The following is a 6,119-nucleotide window of genomic DNA, read 5'->3' as shown; positions in this document are numbered from 1 at the left end:
ATTTTCAATACATTAAACACCTAAGATTCCATGTTTTCGAGAATATTAGAATGAAGATGCATAGAAACCCACCTTTGTTTTGTTTCATTGACTTGAGCAAAAACTATATGCAAAATAACAATTATTTATAAATTGACTTTCCTCAACCACAAACCCATGATAAGTCAAAAATGATCAAGAGCATGTATGGAGAATAATCATTAACCTTAAGCTTAAGGTCTTTAATGTATTGAACATAACTCAAGTATATTGATACCCATATCCAAAAAATACTTTAATTACCAATGTCTTCCCATAATCTCCACTTTTTAATAACTAAACTTTCAAAATCAGCCACTTACATAACATTTTTTATATTTGTTATAAATGTATACCTTAAAATATTAACCTAATTAAAATTGGAAATTCAAACATCCCCTACCGTCTTCACAAATTTAGTTCGAGTTTTTAAATATTAATTATTTTATAAATTAATAAAATTTCTAGAATTGTTAGACGAAAGCAAAATTGTAAGTTTGATGAAAGTAAAAGTAAATATAAGGTTATTAATTATAAAATTGAAGCACTTAAAAGAAATATATGTGTACATGATTATAAACTTGATGTAAATAGGTTACCCCACCTAATGTTGGGAAATATAAAATTGAAACATGTATGAATAAAATGAATATAATAAGTGAATTATATAATTGAGTAAAGTTAAGTTGGTACTAAGGATTATGATGATAAATTGGTACATAAGATAATGTTATATAATTTCTTTTCCTAATCATTACGGGCCCTCATTGCACGTGCGGCTCCCATTTTCATTCATCACTCTCTATTTCTATTTTTTTACTCTCTTTGGTCAAACTTAATTTCTAATATGCTTATAAGATATACCAAAATTTTATATTTTATTAATGATGGATTACTTAAACCCATCACTTAACTATTAAACACTTTCTAATGTTTATAGACTTTTTAGACATAAAAGTTATTCTCAAGATTATCTTAACTTTAAATAATCAAATAACAATCTAAACTCAAGAAATAGAGAATCTTCAACTTTTTCTTATCACAAATTCTATAATTCATTTTTACTTACGTTATTAGTGAATAATAATTCAACCACAAATAATTTAAAAGGGTTTAAACCATAAGTCAAACAAGTTCTAATATTTGACTTTACAATAACATATTAAAACCAAAAGTTAGATAACTATTTATAACATTACATCAATAAATTATAGTGTCCCACTAATTTTTCTTTTATCTTGAAAAAAAAAAAAAATATATATATATATATATATATATATATGTATATGTATGTATATATCACTACAAAAAAATTAAAAAGAAAAAGACACTTCCCTTGTTAAATGATGTTTTCCATTAAAGAATATTGGTGGCTCCACAAGAACTAAAAATTAATCATTCATCTTTGTTTAAGATTAGTTAATTAATTATTTGTATACAATAACAAATTGAAACTAATAATAGAATCTAGTGTGGTTTCTACTAATGTTATAGTGCAAAGAGAATAAAAGTATATATGAATATATATAAATGTTTTAAGAAAATTTAACTGTCATATAACGAGAATGACACATTTTAAATTATCTTATTTTCTAAAAATTTAAGAAAAATCCTCTTTCTTTTTTTTTAAAAAAAATTATTTCCTCATTCACATGAAGAGAAGCTAAAAGGGGAAAAAAGAGAAGGAAAAAAAAAAAGATTCTTGGGTTTTAGTCAATCAAATTGTGGAACCTTACATTTAAATATTTTGTTCCCACAATTATCTTTAGGTGCCAATATGTGTCCCTCCTTCAACTTTCTGTCACTCAATAAATTAGAAAACTATATATTAAAATTTTTCTATAAATTATTCTCTCTCCCTTGAAACCAAAAGTTTTTTTCTTTCTTTTTCTTTTTATTTATATATAATTTAAATCCTTATTAATGTTTTCATCATTTTCTTAACCTCATGCATCCTTACTCCTAATTAATAACTATACAAAATCAAATGGATTATTGAGGTTGGATCACACCAACTCTAATGCATCAAACTTTATTAGAACTTAGTAGCCAAAGTTATTAGGAGAGAGTAATAATAGAAAGCTATTCTAGAAATCGTAAGTTGTTGCACTTTTCTAAAAAAATTGTGCAAAAAGTTAAAATAAAATTAACATTTAACTATTAGAAAAACATTAAAAAAAAAAAAAACAATTTCGTAATATACATCGTCATTCTCCATTTTAAAAATTTTCAATAAATACTTGTTTAAACACTAAATATTGTGTGCGATTGATTTCAAAACAATTGGTTAGCTAGATTCATATCAAATAAGACAAGACGAAGGTCAAAACCACACCCCACTTAGGCTAACCCGAGACCAAGCTATCCCTCGATTTACATTACACTACTTCAAGGGTTATTAGCTTAATTTTAACCTATATGTGTTTTAGATGACTAATTTAGTCAATGATTCTTATGTATAATTATTATGACTCAAAGGGAATCAAATTGTTCATTTTGACACTTAAACTTTCAATTTGTTACATGAAAACTTATGCATTGATTGGAGTATATACTTTTAGCACCACACTATTGTATAAGTACTCCTCTTTCACGTCCACTCGAATAAAATCTCTAATCGTTACTATCACAAAAAGAAGAACAAATATTTTTCTCTATATCTCTAGGTTTTCATATCAATAACAAATGTGCCTAATCACACACTAACTAAATTCATACCAACAAAATAGTTAAAATATAACACACATACATACACATGTGTGTGTATGTATATATATGGGCTGATTTATTTGATATGTCTTGTCAACTAAACTGATATCAATGAAGATGATTATATATAAAATGAAAGTGATTAGTCACCTCAAGGGTATCCCTCTAGTTTAATAATAATAGCAATGTGTGTGTATGTGTGTGTTAATTAAATTAATAACCTAATGTCTCTTCACTAAAATTGAGATTAATTAAAATAAATAAAAACAAGGGCATCCTAAAGCACTATAAAAGAAAAATTCTTTTTGCCCACTGCTTTTTTCTAAAACAACTAGCCCCCACCCAGTATTGTTTGGTTACGTGGTTGTGCCCTTTTTTTTTTAATATCAACCAACTACATATCTTCATTACATTTATTTATACACTCAACTATATCTAAACTTACTTCAATAATTTCAATTTCATCCCATAACTTAAAACAATTTTATAATTGTATTAATCCCTATAGTTATAGTAAAGTTTCATACACAATCTTTTTTTTCTCTCAATTATAAGGACTAAAGTTTATGTCAAATTTTAATATTTATACCTTTATTAAATATACATGATATGTCTATTTCAACTAGTTTTATTTAGTGCATTATAATTCATTTATTTGTATTGTATTCATAATGATTTTAGTTTTAGTTTTAGTTTTTTTTTTTTTTTTTGAGAATGGACTACAAAAGACCTATAGAGGTTATTTTTATGAACATTTTTTAGTGGGAATAGTTTCAAATTTAGCAATTAGATTCAAAATAATGAAGTATACAACAACATTTTAAAAAAATTGCAAATATAGCAAAATTTATCAAATTCTATTAATAATATAAGTCTACCACCGATAGACCATGTTACAAATATTGATCTATCACTAATTATTATTCTTAAATTGGTCATCCATTACAATTTTTCAAAAATATATGTAGTAGACAAAATTTGAACCCAAAACCTTCGGGCTTTGAAAGGAGCACAACCATTATATCGAAAGTATAATCTAATAATAATAAAGTATTATTTAATATATATTGTAATCTAACACTTCAAAATTAATATTAAAATACAAAAACTAGTAATGTAAGGGGCACGTGCCCCTAACCCTTTAATAAATATGTCATTGTTTACAAAAATATAGCAAAATTTTTATTGTATCAATGGTAGATATTGATCGACACTTATAAACTTCTATCAATGTCTGTTAATGATCAAATCTAAATTATCTTATATTTGTAAAAATATTTTCAACGGTTTTTGGTTTGAAATAATTTCTCAAATTGTAATAAAAGAAAAACATTTTCTATGTTATTTTAATTTCTAATTAATGTTTATTAACAAATATTCTTTAGGAAAATTTTAGAAACGTTTTTCTAGATGAGTAATGTAAGTAAATAAGTGTATATGGTTTCAAAATTTAAAATGAAAATAGAATAATAATGGTCATTGAATAAGCTCTCTTAGAAGTTGGAATTTTTATTTAGGGTTTCAAATTCTTCTAGAATTGTTATTTTTAAAAAAAACTATACATAGAAAGAATATTTACTATTAATCAAGATTAGGCTTGGTGTAATCATTTTATTATTCTCTAACACTAAGGTTTGTTTACTAATAATACCCATTTTTTTTTTTTTTTCTCCCTTAAAAACCATATTTATTCACTAACAATTTTTAAAAGAAAACTAATTTACTCCAAACCATGATTTCTTTTTCTTTATGACTCAATTTAAAAGAAAATAAAAGTTATACTAAAAGCAACTAAAAACGACAAAATTATATTTTTGTTGTCAAGTACAATCCGAACATGTAATTTAGTGGATAATATACATGCTATATAACTAAACTTAAAAAGTCTATATATCTTCGCTTTTACATTTGTTACGTGTCTAATATCGAACGAGATCTATAACTATAGAATGATTCTTCTTATCAATAATAGATTGAACTTACATTAGCTATATACACCACAACATCTCTGTTTAAGAAAATTAAAAAGGTGGATAGTCACTTCAAAACAATATTCATGTAAAAAGTGAAAGATTGAACCCTAGCTAGGGCTGGCTGGCTGGTAAGCATGGACTTAAAATTATAGATTTTTTTTAAAAAAATAAAACCTTTGTTTGCTTCTTAGCTAGACTCCAAGATTTGTCTCTTCTTCATATACCCTTCTCCACTTCATTGGAATCAAAATTTGATTTCCAAAAGGCTTTTTTTTTTCTTTTTTTCTTTTTGTTGCTGTTAATTAAATTTCTCTTCTTTGTTTTATTGTAATAATGGCATCTCTTGTTTTATTGGTCCAAAATTATTATTTATTTATTTATTATACAAAAGCAAAAATTCCTCTACCCAAAAAAAAAAAGAAGAAGAAGAAGAAGAAGTTACATTAATTCAAACTATCAATTCCTTAAAGGAATATATATTTGTATCTATAGAATGGATGGATATATGACAGAATGTTTATAGTTGAAATTTAAAAGAGAAATGTTGTAGTTGTTTCTAGATTGAGACTCTTTGATCATATTCCCTTATTCAAAATTCTCTTCCATTATATCAAAACCAATATAAAAAAGTACCCTTCCATATGATCATCAAAATATTAAGTACGGTTTGCATATATGTTATTTGTCTTTTAAAGTTGAGTATGATTTTTAAAAAAAAATCAATTAGTTTTGTGACAACCATAGATTAATAGCATGCATGTTCATCTTCTAGACAAGAAAATTTACTGAAAAACAGAGACGGAAATAAATAAATTGGTTCGAATAGCCTAATTACAATGATATTCAAATACTTAATTGGAAGTCTCCATAATGGACATTTCTCTCTTTCTTAACAATCTTCTCTAAATTGAGTGGTTTTGTTCATATTCCTTGTACAGAAAATAGGAGGACGACCCACATTTTAGCAAAAAGGGATTTATCTCATTCTTCCTCACTTTTTGAGTTCTTGTAACTTTAGGGGTAATTTAGTTTTTTTTAACTCATTAACTTAGAAGAGAAGGCAAAAGTACATAGAAAAAAACATGAACAAAAAGGTTTTTAGTATACATAAATGATAGTATTATCGAAATTTATGTCATGTATATTAATTCATTGCGTGTCATAACGGAACATTTAAAAATAGGTCAAAACTTATGAAATAATAAACTAATACATCAACAAATGACATGTAAAATAATAAATAAAACGAGTGTGCTAACTACTTTTAGTACCAAAATAAACTTATTTGTTGTCTCTTTTTATAATTATTACTTGAATTAGACACAATACAACTATACTAACCTAACAAAAGTTCGAATTCTAACACCCCACGTTATCGGTTAAGAACTTGTGGCATGGGATTGAATTTGATCTATGTTG

This window comes from Cucumis sativus, chromosome 3 (genome assembly GCF_000004075.3).
Source record: "Cucumis sativus cultivar 9930 chromosome 3, Cucumber_9930_V3, whole genome shotgun sequence".
NCBI lineage: Eukaryota > Viridiplantae > Streptophyta > Magnoliopsida > Cucurbitales > Cucurbitaceae > Cucumis > Cucumis sativus.
The sequence above is the reverse complement of the archived record's forward strand: the minus strand, read 5'-3'. Positions refer to the sequence as shown.